Raw genomic sequence first — 17,287 nt, forward strand, 5'->3', positions numbered from 1 at the left:
GTTAGGAACTCAGAGAAAAATCAACTTTAACATAGTACAGAACAAGGGACCAGGGAAGTGCAAAGGACATTGTTGGGGGGTGTGCCCACACACACATTTCAGGAACCTACAGAAAAGCCTTTTATCTTGCAGTGGCTAATCAATATTCGTATGGTTGAATTTTATCTTGGGTAAATAGAGGTGGTTCTCAAGAACTGTGATTAGTGAACCTCAGGTGCTACCACAGTGCCAGGAAGCAGATAGTGACCTTGAAAGAAAGATAGGAACAACTTTAATATAAACATATTTAAAATATAAATGTTTATAAAGATATAAACAACTTTTTTTTTTTAAACAAGGCTTGTCAACTTAGCCTTTTTTTTTTAATTAATTAATTTATTTATTTTTGGCTGTGTTGGGTCTTCGTTTCTGTGCGAGGGCTTTCTCTAGTTGTGGCAAGTGGGGGCCACTCTTCATCGCGGTGCGCGGGCCTCTCACTATCGCGGCCTCTCTTGTTGCGGAGCACAGGCTCCAGACGCACAGGCTCAGTAGTTGTGGCTCACGGGCCCAGTTGCTCCGCGGCATGTGGGATATTCCCAGACCAGGGCTCGAACCCATGTCCCCTGCATTGGCAGGCAGATTCTCAACCACTGCGCCACCAGGGAAGCCCGATATAAACAACTTTTATATAGATGTTTATGTATTTTAAAAACACAAGGTCCCCAAATGACCGACTGCCTGGAGCAGAGCTGCCCACCAGCCTAGACTCCACGCAGCCCTCGACATGAAGGAAAAATAAATCTCGTTATTCTTAAAAAATAAATACATAAATCAACCAATAAATATAAAATAAAAACACTATCTGTTTTATTTTTCCCCCATTTCAAAAGAAATGTTTTTATACTACCCAGCCATAAAAAAGAATGAAATTTTGCCATTTGCAACAACATGGATGGACTTGGAGGGTATTGTGCTAAGTGAAATAAGTCAGACAAAGACAAATACTGTATGATATCACTTATATGTGGAATCTAAAACATGTAACGAGCTAGTGAATATAACAAAAAAGAAACAGACCCACAGTTACAGAAAACAAATTAGTGGTTACCAGAGGGGGAGAAGGAAGGGGGGAGGAGCAAGATGGGAGTAGGGGATTAAGAGGTACAAACTATTATGTATAAAATAAGCTACAGGGGACTTCCCTGGTGGCACAGCGGATGGGACTCCATGCTCCCAATGCAGGGGGTCTGGGTTCGATCCCTGGTCAGGGAGCTAGATCCCACATGCATAGCGCAACTAAGAGTTCACATGCCACAACTAAGGAGCCCTGGAGCCGCAACTAAGGAGCCTGCCTGCTGCAACTAAGACCTGGTGCAACCAAATAAAGAAATAAATGTTTAATAAAATAAATAAAATAAGCTACAAGGAAATATTATACAACACAGGGACTATAGCCAATATTTTATAACAACTTTAAATGAATTATAACCTTTAAAAATTGTGAATCACTATATTGTACACCTGTAACTTATATAGTATTGTACATCAACTACACTTCAATTAAAAACGTGATATAAAAAAATAAATATATAGGATGAACAGATTTTTAAAGTTTAAATCTTTGGGTAATATATTTCCATATTACAAAATCCAAAAAGCATAAAATAGCACATAGTAAAGTCTCTCTATAATCCTCAGCACAGTGCTACTGATAGACATTAAAAATGTTATTAGGACTTCCCTGGTGGCGCAGTGGTTAAGAATCCACCTGCCAATGCAGGGGACATGGGTCGAGCCCTGGTCTGGGAAGATCCCACATGCCGCGGAGCAACGAAGCCTGTGTGCCACAACTACTGAGCCTACGCTCTAGAGCCCACAAGCCACAACTACTGAGCCCATGTGCCACAACTACTGAAGCCCATGTGCCTAGAGCCCGTGCTCCGCAACAAGAGAAGCCACTGCAGTGAGAAGTCATGCACTGAAACAAAGAGTAGCCCCCACTCGCCGCAACTAGAGAAGGCCCACGCGCAGCAATGAAGACCCAACACAGCCAAAAATTAATAAAAAATAAATAAATTTATATATTTTTAAAAATGTTATTAGTTTCTTGTAAATCCTTTCGTTCAAATACATATATAATACATTCATTATATACCATTCATTTATATATATAAAGTGCTTATACTGTACATTCTAGTGTTTTTTTTCAAATTTTTTTATCTCAAGCTTGGTTCCCTTAAATGTCCTTTTTTTTTTTTCTGAGAGCAGTTTCTTTCTTTCTTTCTTCCTTTCTTTCTTTCTTCCTGTCTTTCTTTCTTTCCTTCTTTCTCTCTCTCTCTCCTTCCTTCCTCCCTCCCTCCCTCCCTTCCTCCCTTCCTCCCTTCCTTCCTTCCTTCCTTCTGGCTGGGCCGTGAGGCAAGTGGGATTTAGTTCCCCAACCAGGGATCGAACCCACTTCCCCTGCAGTGGAAGCTCAGAGTCTTTTCTTTTTTCTTTTTTTTAAATGTAATACTGTTTATTTTAACTTCGAAAACATTTCAGCATTCTGAACATACAAAAATAAAAATAACAGAACGTTGCAGATTGTCCTTAGTATAGAAGGTTCTTGAACTCTCATCAATGCAGTGGCTCTTGGCTTTGCTGACAATGAAGAGTTCTATGGTTTGTTTAAAAAACAAACAGTTTAAAACTACTGTACTTCAACTAAAAAGAATCCAAAACACTTCTCATGCCAGCTTACCCTCCCCGCCTTTCCACAGCTAAGAATGGCAGCGGTATGCTATGTCTCTATATACAGAAACAAGACAACCTGAAGCTAAATGGATGCCCACTGCAGTGTCCACAGGTCCAGCCCCACAGTGCACGCCCTGAGCTATGGCCCCTCCGGAAGGCATCTCCCTTACAGCCGCCACGCCAAGCAAGGAGCGTCAAGAGTGTGTCTCGGTTGCTTTGTTCTTTTTACAAACTATAGATATGTACAGTTGAGAACTCGGGATTCCTAGCCAATGACCATAGAGTTAACACACCACCTCACAAATTAAAAAAAAAAAAGAAAATGCCACAAACATTTTTTTTTTTAAATCTTCCTCTGTGAAATAGGCTCTTTCTTCTTTTATTAGGTCTTCTTTGATTTCGCCTGTCTTACAATTTTCACTGTAGAACCTTATGCATTTTTAAAAAATTTATTAATTAATTTATTTATTTATGGCTGTGTTGGGTCTTCGTTTCTGTGCGAGGGCTTTCTTTAGTTGCGGCAAGTGGGGGCCACTCTTCATCGCAGTGCACGGGCCTCTCACTATCGCGGCCTCTCTTGTTGCGGAGCACAGGCTCCAGACGCGCAGGCTCAGCAATTGTGGCTCACGGGCCTAGTTGCTCCGCGGCATGTGGGATCTTCCCAGACCAAGGCTCGAACCCGTGTCCCCTGCATTGGCAGGCAGATTCTCAACCACTGCGCCACCAGGGAAGCCCCAGAAACATCTTTAAATGCCTTGTCACACCAACAGCAAAGTGCACAGAGTGAGGAGAACAGGAGAGCCTTTTCATTTTTAAAATGTTTGGAAACATGTACAACTTTGATACAGTTTCTGGGTGCTCCAGACACCCATGGCCACTTCATGTAAATCACTGACAGTTGCTAGAGCACTCTGAGAGACTACGATATGATCATGATCCAATTGGGTAATTCAACCTAATGAGGGCAACAGACACGTCTTGGGCGAGAGGTGTGTCAATCACGGCGCTCCCTACTCTAAGGTATTCACAAGAAGACAGATCAACAGTTTTTTTTATTCATCCTCCTCCTCCTCTTCTTCATCCTTGTCTTCTTCATCTTCCTCTTCCACCTTTTTCCGGGCAACTTTAGAAGGACCCTTGGCGCCATCAAACTTCCCTTTACACTTACAGTGTGCGACATCCTTCTCGTATTTCTCCTTCAGCTTCGCTGCCTTGTTGATGTATGGCTGCTTCTCGCTGTCACTAAAGTTATTCCACATCTCGCCTAGCTTCTTTGCCACATCTCCTATAGAGATGCCAGGGTTTGTAGATTTGATCTTGGGGCGGAATTCAGAACAGAACAGGAGAAAAATCCAGACGGTGGCCTCTTGGGGGCATTCGGGTCCTTCTTCTTGCCTCCCTTAGCTGGTCTGTAATCCTTCATTTCCCAGTCATAGCGCACTTTATCTGCCTTTGCCATTTCATGAAATTTAGACTTCTCTTTCCCAGACATTGTCTTCCACCTCTCAGAGCACTTCTTGGAAAATTCTGCAAAATTGACAGGGACCTCAGGGTTTTTCTTCTTATGGTCCTCTCTGCACGTCTGCACAAAGAAGGCATAAGCAGACATCTTGCCCTTTGGTTTCTTGGGATCACCTTTAGCCCTCCTGACTGTATTGTTCGCTAGCCTGGGCAGCTGCAGGGCAGGACGCGCGGCTCAGCGCTCCACAGCCTCGCGCTAGCTGCCTCCACGAGAGCCGCCTCGAAGCACAGAGTCTTAAACACTGGACCGCCAGGGAAGTCCCTCTAGTTTTTCTTCACATACTGTTCAATACCTTGCTTTTTTCACTTAATATATATTTTGGAGAGCTTTCCATTTGGGGCGTTAAAGAGCTTTCTAATTCTTTTTTATGAACACAGAGTATTCCATTGAGTGGATGTATCATAATCAATTTTTTTTTTTTTTTGCGGTGCCGCACGGCTCGTGGGGTCTCAGTTCCCCCACCAGGGATCGAACCAAGGCCATGGCAGTGAAAGCACTGAGTCCTAACCACTGGACTGCCAGGGAAGTCCCTATCATAATCAATTTAATTTGTTTCCTTTTTCTTTAAATTCAGTGTTTTCTCTTATTTATTTATTTATGGCCACACCCCAGGGCATGAGGAACTTCCCCAACCAGGGACTGAACTCGTGCCTCCTGCATTGGAGGCACAGTCTTTTTTTTTGTCTTTTTTTTGGGGGGGGGGATAAATATTTATTTGTTTTTGGCTGCATCGGGTCTTAGTTGCAGTGCACTGGCTTCTCTCTACTTGTGGCTCGCAGGCTCATTAGTTGTGGTGTGTGGGCTCAGTAGTTGAGGTGTGCAGGCTTAGTTGCCCCGCAGAATGTGGGATCTTAGTTCCCTGACCAGGGATTGAACCCATGTCCCCTGCATTGGAAGGTGGATTCTTAACCACTGGACCACCAGGGAAGCCCTGACTTGTTTCCTATTGATGGACATTTTGGTTGTTTCTATTATAATAAATGTTTTTAAGTAATAATAAATTTGGACCTAATAAATAGATATGGACCAATCGGCTGCTAATGATTGACCACTAACTTTAAGAATCCCAAAGGCCATTTAGTCTAGTCCCTCCACCCCAAACAAATAAAAATCATAAGTGCCTTGCCTAAGATCTTATAGCTAGTTAGTGGCAGAGGCTAGACTAAAATCTGATAGTCCTGAGTCCTCTTTTCAGCAAATCAGTATAATTATCATTTCATTGCATTGTAAATAGTTTCCTTAAAAAACATATCATCTTAGAGATTTGAATTTGAGCTGAGAAAGGATAATATAGCATTTTACTTTCCTCTCACCACCAGAACATTTTAATCTTTTTTAAGAAGTAGTACATGAACATGGTTAACAAAGAAAAAGTGAAATAGTACTAAAGGCTATACAGTGAAAAGTAAGTCTTCCTCCAACCCATGACCCCCCAGTCTTTGATGGCCCTTTCCCAGAAACAATCATTGTTATCAGTGTCTGGAATACTTATCCAGAGAGTCTGTGCAAAACCCAGCATATTTATTTATATGAGTGTGTGTGCGTGTGTGTGTGTGTGTGTGTGTGTGTTTTAAGTAAATGGTAGGAAACTACACATCTTGTTCTGTACCTTCCCTTTTTTGTCCCACCCCCCTTTTTTTTTAACATCTTTATTGGAGTATAATTGCTTTAAAACACTGTGTTAGTTTCTGCTTTATAACAAAGTGAATCAGCTATACATATACATATATCCCCATATCTCCTCCCTCTTGCATCTCCCTCCCACCCTCCCTATCCCACCCCTCTAGGTGGTCACAAAGCACCGAGCTGATCTCCCTGTGCTATGTGGCTGCTTCCCACTAGCTATCTATTTTACATTGGTAGTGTATATATGACCATGCCACTCTCTCATTTCGTCCCAGGTTACCCTTCCCCATCCCCGTGTCCTCAAGTCCATTCTCTATGTCTGTGTCTCTATTCCTGTCCTGCCCCTAGTTTCTTCAAAACCATTTTTTTTTATTCCATATATATATGTTAGCATATGGTGTTTGTTTTTCTCTTTCTGACTTACTTCACTCTGTATGACAGTCTCTAGGTCCATCCACCTCACTACAAATAACTCAGTTTAGTTTCTCTTTATGGCTGAGTAGTATTCCATAGTATATATGTGCCACATCTTCTTCATCCATTCATCTGTCGATGGACACTTAGGTTGCTTCCATGTCCTGGCTATTGTAAATAGAGCTGCAATTAACATTTTGGTACATGACTCTTTTTGAACTATGGTTTTCTCAGGGTATATGCCCAGTAGTGGGATTGCTGGGTCGTATGGTAGTTCTATTTTTAGTTTTTTAAGGAACTTCCATACTGTTCTCCATAGTGGCTGTATCAATTTACATTCCCACCAACAGTGCAAGAGGGTTCCGTTTTCTCCACACCCTCTCCAGCATTTATTGTTTGTAGATTTTTTGATGATGGCCATTCTGACTGGTGTGAGGTGATACTTAATTGTAGTTTTGATTTGCATTTCTCTAATGATTAGTGATGTTGAGCATCCTTTCATGTGTTTGTTGGCAATCTGTATATCTTCTTGGGAGAAATGTCTATTTAGATCTTCTGCCCATATTAGGATTGGGTTGTTGGTTTTTTGATATTGAGCTGCATGAGCTGCTTGTAAATTTTGGAGATTAATCCTTTGTCAGTTGCTTCATTTGCAAATATTTTCTCCCATTCTGAGGGTTGTCTTTTCGTCTTGTTTATGTTTTCCTTTGCTGTGCAAAAGCTTTTTAGTTTCATTAGGTCTCAATTGTTTATTTTTGTTTTTATTTCCATTTCTCTAGGAGGTGGGTCAAAAAGGATCTTGCTGTGATTTATGTCATAGAGTGATCGATCTATGTTTTCCTCTAAGAGTTTTATAGTGTCTGGCCTTACATTTAGGTCTTTAATCCATTTTGAGTTTATTTTTGTGTATGGTGTTAGGCAGTGCTCTAATTTCATTCTTTTACATGTAGCTGCCCAGTTTTCCCAGCACCACTTATTGAAGAGGCTGTCTTTTCTCCACTGTATATTCTTGCCTCCTTTATCAAAAATAAGGTGACCATATGTGTGGGTTTATCTCTGGGCTTTCTATCCTGTTCCATTGATCTATATTTCTGTTCTTGTGCCAGTACCATACTGTCTTGATTACTGTAGCTTTGTAGTGTAGTCTGAAGTCCAGGAGCCTGATTCCTCCAGCTGCGTTTTTCTTTCTCAAGATTGCTTTGGCTATTTGGGGTCTTTTGTGTTTCCATACAAATTGTGAAATTATTTGTTCTAGTTCTGTGAAAAATGCCATTGGTAGTTTGATAGGGATTGCACTGAACCTGTAGATTGCTTTGGATCATATAGTAATTTTCACAATATTGATTCTTCCAATCCAAGAACATGGTATATCTCTCCATCTGTTTGTATCATCTTTAATTTCTTTCATCAGTGTCTTATAGTTTTCTGCATACAGGTCTTTTGTCTCCTTAGGTAGGTTTATTCCTAGGTATTTTATTCTTTTTGTTGCAATGGTAAATGGGAGTGTTTCCTTAATTTCTCTTTCAGATTTTTCATCATTAGTGTATAGGAATGCAAGAGATTTCTGTGCATTAATTTTGTATCCTGCTACTTTACCAGATTCATTGATCAGCTCTAGCAGTTTTCTGGTAGCATCTTTAGGATTCTCTATGTATAGTATCATGTCATCTGCAAACAGGGACAGATTACTTCTTCTTTTCCAATTTGGATTCCTTTTATTTCTTTTTCTTCTCTGATTGTTGTGGCTAAAACTTCCAAAACTATGTTGAATAATAGTGGTAAGAGTGGAAATCCTTGTCTTGTTCCTGATCTTAGAGGAAATGGTTTCAGTTTTTCACCATTGAGGACGATGTAGGCTGTGGGTTTGTCATATATGGCCTGTATTATGTTGAGGTAAGTTCCCTCTATGCCTACTTTCTGGAGGGTTTTTATCATAAATGGGTGTGTTGAATTTTGTCAGAAGTTTTTTCTGCATCTATTGAGATGATCATATGGTTTTTCTCCTTCAGTTTGTTAATATGGTTTATCACATTGATTGAATTGCATATATTGAAGAATCCTTGCATTCCTGGGATAAACCCCACTTGATCATGGTGTATGGTCCTTTTAATGTGCTGTTGGATTCTGTTTGCTAGTAGTTTGTTGAGGATTTTTGCATCTATGTTCATCAGTGATATTGGCCTGTAGTTTTCTTTCCTTGTGACATCTTTGTCTGGTTTTGGTATCAGGGTGATGGTGGCCTCGTAGAATGAGTTTGGGAGTGTTCCTCCCTCTGCTATATTTTGGAAGAATTTGAGAAGGATAGGTGTTAGCTCTTCTCTAAATGTTTGATAGAATTCACCTGTGAAGTCATCTGGTCCTGGGGTTTTATTTGTTGGAAGATTTTTAATCACAATCTCAATTTCAGTGCTTGTGATTGGTCTGTTTATATTTTCTATTTCTTCCTGGTTCAGTCTCAGAAGGTTGTGCTTTTCTAAGAATGTGTCCATTTCTTCCAGGTTGTCCATTTTATTGGCATATAGTTGCTTGTAGTAATCGCTCATGATTCTTTGTATTTCTGCAGTGTCAGTTGTTACTTCTTTTTCATTTCTAATTCTGTTGATTTGAGTCCTCTCCCTTTTTTTCTTGATGAGTCTGGCTAATAGTTTATCAATTTTGTTTATCTTCTCAAAGAACCAGCTTTTAGTTTTATTGATCTTTGCTACTGTTTCCTTCATTTCTTTTTCATTTATTTCTGATCTGATATTTATGATTTCTCTCCTTCTGCTAACTTTGGGGTTTTTTTGTTCTTCTTTCTCTAATTGCTTTAGGTGTAAGGTTAGGTTGTTTACTTGAGATATTTCTTGTTTCTTGAGGTAGGATTGTATTGCTATAAACTTCCCTCTTAGAACTGCTTTTGCTGCATCCCACTGGTTTTGGGTCATCGTGTTTTCATTGTCATTTGTCCCCCTCCCCCTTTTAAAGTTTCTCTAAAGTTGTTAATATACAAGTTAAATCTGACTTTACAGGTTTGTAAACTCCTTGATGGCTAAAATCATCTCTCTCTTTTGTTTCTCCCACAGGTCATATAATATACACTGAAGTTTTTTGGACTTTTAGTTTTATTCTTCAAATAATTAAGGTCATACTTGACATCATCCTGAAAAAGAATCAGTGTGTGTTCTATTCAACACCATTCTAAGCATTTCATTAAATGTCTCTGGCATAGTCAAAACTCAGTTGTGAGAAGGCTAGAGATAGTGACAGTGAAAAACAAAATAGCATTGTTCAAAGAGTCTTATTTTTACCTTTGGTCTTACCCAAGACTTCTAAAACTGGAGTTACTGAAAAGTGATTACATTGATTTATTTTTTATTTAGTACATACTAAGTGCCAGATACTACATGAGGCACAAGGATGATTCAGTCTCTGCAGAAGTCATTTCCTTTCTCTCTGTTTTCACTGTTGTACAGCAAGAAATTAAGGGCTGAGTAGTCTCTAAGTAGATAATCAAGCCCGAAATAATCAGGCATTGGCTGCAGTTTTTAAAATAAGTTTAAAAAGCCATAGGAAACAAACTATAAGTAATAAGATGCAAAATATTCAAGATGTTACTGCTGGGCAATTTATGAATTATTTTCTTCTTTTCTACAATAAATCCATCTCTGTATCTCACAGGTCAGTTTTCACCTGACTGCAACTACATTTCTCATGTTTACACGAAAATAAATGGGCAAATACTACTGTCATTTAATTAAAACCCACTCTGTAGTGCTCACTGTGCCATACTCTGTGGTTTGTGCTTTATGTGCTCTAATCTAATCCTTACAATAGCCCTAAAGTAGCTCAAAAAAATTTTATCCCCATTTTATAGATAAGGTAACTGAAGTTCTGAGAACATATAGGCAGTTGCCCAAAGTAATAGAGTAAATGACAAATCTGGGGTTTGATTCCTATTCTTTGTGACTCAGCTCTAAAGGGTGAAACTCCATCAGTAAAACCCATGAAACATTTTTTTAAAAATATTGTTAATGTGATTATTTAGCTGTCCCCCATGTTCTGTGAGTTAATATACTTCATTAACTTAAATAAGCACGGAAGACTATATGCCTTTTAGTCACCTGCACAAAAATAAGGAAAGAAAACTGCATTTTGACAAGTGCCAAATATCATAAATTATATCAGAGTATAATTATAGACTGTATGTAGTATAAGGCTTCCAATATTACAGTCCCAAAACTAACGTGAATTCCCCACCATGTTAAGATCTCTCATAGCTTGACTCTGCTAGACAAAATGGCAAAAGCGTCATTACTTATGATTAACAAAGTGATGCAGAACTTTTGGAAAAGTCGAAAGGGGCTGTAATTAGGAGATTAACTCATTATTTCTGCAGTAGTCTGTTTTGATCAGCCTGAGAAAGGGTACTTTTCTAGTTCTTGTTTCTGAAAGGAGTGAGCTGAAAGTTTAACCCTGTGAGCTAGGTCAAGGTGTACAGCTCTAGAACCTGATGCTCTTTCTGCGGTACCACTCTTTCTACTCAACGTGCTTTTATATCACGCAGTATGTATTTACCACACTATTTTAATAAATGGGGAATGGATCATAAGGCAAAATATAGTTCTAACGCTTTCTTTATCCTCTGTTATATAAGTAAATTTTTAGTTAAGTGATATAGTGTAACTGAGCAGGACCCTGTGGAACCTTCCTGGGACAGACGACCCCCCCCCTGCAACCCCCATCCTCCACCTGCCTCTTGTTTGTAGAAAAACTTTAGCCTCCTAGGCCTTCCCTCAGTTCCAAAGAATAAATTTAATCAGAGAAATGAGATAATGCAGAGGAAAATAGGCAAGCAAGACAAAATAATGGTTATCTCTTAAACAAAGTCAAGGACATTTAGTACCTCCTCAAGGACTATAGATAATATTCTGAGCCGTATCCTTTGAGCTGTTTTGCAGATACTGGCACCCCCACAAGGTAGAAGAAGTTAACTGTATGCTGCCCCCAAGACTCCAGGCCAGTTGGAACCAGAAGGCCTAGCTGACCAAAGATTTATGGCTCAGATAGTGTTCCAACCACAAGTGAGACATGATGGCTACTTTTGTGTGATCAAGACAATCATCTCTGAAGATAGAAGATTGCACCCTCCCCAGAATGTAGCCCTTTCCTCTTTTCCCTGTATAATCGCCAAGCAAAACCTGGGGAGTAGGGATTTGGTTCTTTGGGACATGAGTCCACCTTCTCCCCAGGATTGCTGGCTTCCTCAATAAAGCCATCTTTCCTTTTCACCCAACACTTGCCTCTCGGTATTGGATTCCTGAGCGACGAGCAGGTGAACCTAAGTTCAGTAACATTAGTATGGAGAAAATTTTCCAGTACCATTATCAGATTATATCATGGTGAATTGCTGTTAAATAATATATCACTTCTTCTGAAATTTAACATCCACTTAGCTTAGATTTCTGTACTTTGTGTCTTGCTTTGCAAAAGGCTAATATAGAGTAATTTGAATATAAAGAAGGAAAAGGAATGAGTATTTGCATTACAATAGGATCCCTGGACAATTATTCATTTATTTCAGGATTCCAATTTTGGCTGTTTTCTCAGTGGATTCTCTTCTTCCCACCCACCACCACCCTCCTCCAAATGACTTACCTCAACCCTGGACTGACTAAAATCCTAAATGATATCCCATTTTCTAGTTTTGGCATGGGGTCTTGCACACACTTTTCTTCCTGCCTTCAAAGCACTGTCCCCTCACAGTCTCCTGACCCCTTCACCCTTAGTGATTTTTTTTTTTGGCCACGCCACATGCGGGATCTTAGTTCCCCAACGGGGGATTGAACCCATGCCCCCTGCAGTGGAAGCGTGAAGTCTTAACCACTGGACCATCAGGAAGACCCCTTTAGTGCTTTTTAAATTTCAACTCAATAATCACTTTCTCAAGGAAACTTCCCAGAACTCCCTAAAGATATAAATTATGCTCATTATAGAACCCCACAGCACTATGTATTCTCCTGTAAAGGAGTTAATAGATTTGTAAGTGTGATCAATGATACATTTGATCAATGTCTGTTTCTCTGACTAGATGGCAAACTCCATGAGGCAAGGACCATTACTGTTGTTGTTGTTGTTAGCTGACCACATACTTCCAGTGCCTAGCACAGGGCCTGGTACCTAGGTGTTCAATAAATATTTGTTGAATAGATGAATATAGATATTAACCACTATTAGACTGAAAGTCTGTAGGCAAAGATAAAGTTGAGGTTTCGTTGTTCCTACCAACCAAAGATCAATTAGAAAGACAGATAAAACAAAGTTCTGAAATTATGCCAATAAAACAATAGAAAATATGTTATTGATTCATAACTTAAGTCAGATGCAGTTGCCTTCTAAGGAATTTAGGGAAGAAATTAAGATACTTTTCTCTGTAACATCCTTCTGGTAAAAATCTGAAAAACATTCCAAATAGGCATTAAATAGAACGAGGCTCTTGTGCATTACCACCATTTCCCAACAGAATAAAATGGTAATATTTTTTAATATCCTCTAAGAATATTAAAGGAAAAAATGAAAATTTTATGACTGTTTACAATATAATTTTGTATACTGTTTTACCTTTTTTTCTCTAGTTGTTTCTTATATATTTTGTGTCTTCAATTGGACTAAAAGTTCACTAAGGCCCTGCTTTATACCAGTGGTTCTTAATTTTGGCAATATTGTCTCCCAGGGGCATTTGACATGTCTGGAGACTTTTGCTTTTCATAATGGGGAGGAGGGGAATGCTACTATCACCTAGTGGGTGGAGACGAGAGATACTGCTAAACATCCTACAATGCACAGGAGTCTCCTCTCCTCATAAAAGCATTATCTGGACCAAAATATCAATAGTGCCAAGGTTGAGAAACTCTGCTTTATACTTCTCTGGGAAAAGGAAGGCTCTAAATTAATGGTCTTGGGATATATTTATACTATTATTTAATAATATATTAAATACATTAATTATATTGTATATAACTATTATAATTAGATAGCAATACAATTTATATGTATTTTTATTATATATAATTACATATACTGTGTGTAAATATGATACTTTAATTAGTAAACATATATACGTTATTAATTAATATACATTAACTATATGTATTAAAGATACACAGGGACTTCCCTGGTGGTCCAGTGGCAAAGAATCCACCTTACAATGCAGGGGACGTGGGTTCGATCCCTGGTCAGGGAACTAAGATCCCACGTGCTGCAGGGCAACTAAGCCCATGCGCCACAACTACTGAACTCACGTGCCTAAACTAGAGAGCCCCGCTTGCTGCAAACTACAGAGCCCATGTGCCTTGGAGCCCGCACCACAACTAGAGAAGAGAAACCCCACATGCCACAACTAGAGAGTAGCCCACACGCTGCATCAAAAGATCTCTCATGCCTCAACGAAGATCCTGCGTGCCGCAACTAAGACCCGACACAGCCAAAATAAATAAAATAAATAAATAAACAATAAAGATATATAGGTGAGATCTTGCATTAAGGAATGGCGTTTTTGTAAAGATGAGTGACTCATAAAATAATTGTTGACTCTTTTTGGAAAGGGGAAAGGGACAAATGGGATATCTATTATTGGCTTTGCTATTTAGAAATTTGTTCATTTGAATCATCCCTGCCATATAGTCATTTGAAAAACATTTCTGGAGCATTAATAGTGACACTTTCATCTACAGCAAAGGTACAATATGACCTCACCTCTCAAGATTGGGTTAGAGGAGGGCGCCTGACTCAAATTTGGCCAGTGAAAAATTATTTTCCGGTGCTTTAAGATATCCTGTATCCTTAGAACAAATTCTCCTTTTCCTTTTAAAATAGCTTGAGATAGTTTCTGTTACTTTCAAGCCAAGAGGCTTTAACCAAGAGAACCACTCTAGGGATGACTGTAAAATTCATCTCTAGGGGAAGACTGCTCTTTTGAAAAACAGTTTAATGGGTCTTCTGGGTATAGAAAGTAAAATTTCATTCTGGAGTGAAGAAGCTCAAAACAATTATGAACAACTGTAATGCACAGTAATGTAAAGGGATGACTTCTTTGTGAGCAAGGCTGCATCTTTGCAGGAGCATGCTAATTCTTGTTTGCTTGTTGTTGTTGGAGAAGGAGAGGTCTTTATTATTTATTTATTTTTTATTAGAGTTGGAGACAAAAAGAGATCAGAGTCTGGGAAAGGCAAGATTGGATAAAGGAGGCTTTTCCCTGGCCAGCTGAGTTGGCCCATGGAACAGAGTGAGAAGAGGTTCCGCAATGAAGAAACATGACCAAGGAACTCCAATAGTAGATTATGCTATTTAGTTTTAGGATTTTTCTTGCAATGTACTCAGGTTTCACTGAAAAAACATTTTAACTTAGAAGTCTTGTCTTAACTGTGCTTTGTGAGAATAAGGAAGGAGATGTGCTCAAGCTTAAGGACAAGGTATTGCTGGCAGTGTGTAGTGGCACAACCACTTTGGAAAGCTCTTTTTTTCTTTTCTTTATTTTTTGCTGAAGTATACTTGATTTACAACGTTGTGTTACTGCTGTACAGCAAAGTGACTCAGTCATATTGATACATATATACATATATATACATTCTTTTTTTAAAGAGTATTTTTAAAAAATATTTATTTATTTATTATTTATTTATTTTGGCTGTGCCAGGTCTTAGTTGCGGCATGTGGGATCTTTAGTTGCGGCATGCGGGCTTCTTTGTTGCAGCATGTGGACTCTTAGATGTGGCACGCATGCAGGATCTAGTTCCCCGACCCGGAGTCAAACCCGGGCCCCCTGCATTGGGAGCGCCGAGTCCTACCCACTGGACCACCAGAGAAGTCCCTATATACATTCTTTTTCATATTCTTTTCCATTATTATTATTTTTAAATTTATCTATTTTTGGCTGCACTGGGTCTTCACTGCTGCGCGTGGGCTTTCTCTAGTTGCGGCGAGCAGGGGCTACTCTTCGTTGCGGTGCATGGGTTTCTCATTGCGGTGGCTTCTCTTGTTGCAGAGCACCAGCTCTAGGTAAGCGGGCTCAGTAGTTGTGGCTCTGGGGCTCTAGAGCGCAGGCTCAGTAGTTGTGGCACATGGGCTTAGTTGCTCCGCATCATGTGGGATATTCGCAGACCAGGGCTTGAACCTGTGTCCCCTGCATTGGCAGGCAGATTCTTAACCACTGCGCCACCAGGGAAGCCCTCCATTATGTTTTATCAGAGGATACTGTATACAGTTCCCTGTGCTATAAAGTAGGACCTTGTTGTTTATCCATTCTATATATACCAGTTTGCATCTGCTAATCCCAAACTCCCATGGAAAGCTCTTTGACTGTGTCTTGTATACCCCCCAAGCCAGCAACTCTACCCTAGAAAAATTCTTGCACATATGAATTAGGAGACTATTATAAGAATATTCATAGCAATGTACATAACAGTGGGAGGGAGTGCGGAAAGGAAAAAATCTAAATGTTGGCGATAAGAAAATGGATTTATAAATCATGGTATGTTCATATAATGGAACACTACATAGCAGGGAAAACACAATTACATACAACAGGGATGGATTCTAGAAGCATAATGTTGATTGAAAAGAAGCAGCAGCATAATACAGCATGGAAGTAATTTTATCATTGAAAGACAAGTGAAAATAAACAGTATATTGTCTGGGAATATATATGGTAATTGCATAAAGAAAAGTTGAAATGATTTTTAAAAAATCGGGATAGTGATTACCTTGAGAGGAAGCAGGGAGGTGGGATATGGAAGGAGCACACAGGAAGAATCAATAATACAGGTTGTTTCGTAAGTTGGGTGTACATTCACAGGTGTTCACTTTACTATGCTTTATAACTTACATTAATATATATTCTTTTGTACATATCAGACTTTTTAAAAATGAAAGAATAAAGTAATTGTCAAATTGCTTGACAGTACAGAGTTAAACTTCTACTGGCTGAGAGTGCAAAGAATTGTGGTTTTTTTTTAAGCTCTGGGGGTGGAGGGGTAAAGATTCCCACTTAAACAGCTGTCTTGAACATCTTTGTGAGCTAGGGCGTAATTTCCTCTGTTTTGGGGACATGAATGATTTCTGCCCAGCATTCCGCAGGAACTCTAAAGCAGTGAGCGAAGAAATGGTGCGACCATATGGAGACAGCAGAAGGACAGTTACATTGTTGCAAAAACAGAACAGTGCTTTATATTCAACAAGTTGCTGTAGCTGGTTTAAGTCCTTTTTGTATAGCTCTATACAGTTTCCAAAGGTTGCAACATTTTCCCTTCTTAGAAACTGAGGGGAGGGACACTCCCTCTTTCCCTCTGCCTCCTTCCCACCCACCCTGCCTTGGCACCTGTTGTTCCCTATGCTTGGAAGACCCTTCCCTGCTTTGTTGGTCGGCCGACTCGGTACCTCCTTTAAAATTTTAAGTTTAAGGGCTAATGCCTTTTGGAAACTGTCTTCTCTCACTCTCTCATTTCTCATCCCAGCATCGTCACAGCTCTGAGATTTCTTGGTAACTCTCTTCGTCAAGCCTGCTTCCGGGAGGGTAAGATTAGCTTGCGTGTCTGTGAGGATAGCGCAGTGGGGACGGAGAAGCGGGTTCCTGGGTCAAGCCGACTTGTTCAAACCCCGACCCACCCTATCTCTCTGCGGGTTTGGATTAATCACAGGGCTTCGGGTTCTTCAGTTTGATTGAGGAAGGTTTTGACTCCAAAAAGTTAATACTCGACATACCCAGCCACCGCTTAGCACCTCCCGGTGTCCTCTCCCTTTCTCCGGGAGCCTCAGGGCTGGACTGAATCGTCCTACGAACGTCTCCAATCCTAATACTGGAGGCGCCCTCATCGCCGCACCTCGCTGGGCGGAGAAAGTCCTCCAAGCGGAAAGAGGGGCCTGATGCAGGGGGCCGAAGAGACCGCCTTGGCGGCACTCTAGCCCGCCGAGGTCACTCAGCTCTCCCCACGTGGGGTTCCTGATTGGCTGAAGGCCGTCGCTCGCACACTCGTTTTCCGG

General features: G+C 40.0%; 1 long non-coding RNA gene and 1 pseudogene across 2 annotated transcripts; both read right to left on the reverse strand.

Moving 5' to 3' along the window:
- Positions 1-9: 9 nt before the first annotated feature.
- Positions 10-17,266, reverse strand: LOC309612947. Its single transcript, XR_014235433.1, has 2 exons — positions 17,009-17,266; positions 10-247 (listed from the first exon to the last, which is right to left on the reverse strand). It is a non-coding gene; the product is annotated as an uncharacterized lncRNA (long non-coding RNA).
- On the reverse strand, positions 355-5,869 carry LOC309612939 (high mobility group protein B3 pseudogene; annotated as a pseudogene). The gene has a single exon. The product of its transcript is annotated as a high mobility group protein B3 pseudogene (transcript).
- Positions 17,267-17,287: the final 21 nt, after the last annotated feature.

This window comes from Balaenoptera borealis, assembly GCF_965194805.1.
Source record: "Balaenoptera borealis genome assembly, chromosome: 16".
Lineage (NCBI taxonomy): Eukaryota > Metazoa > Chordata > Mammalia > Artiodactyla > Balaenopteridae > Balaenoptera > Balaenoptera borealis.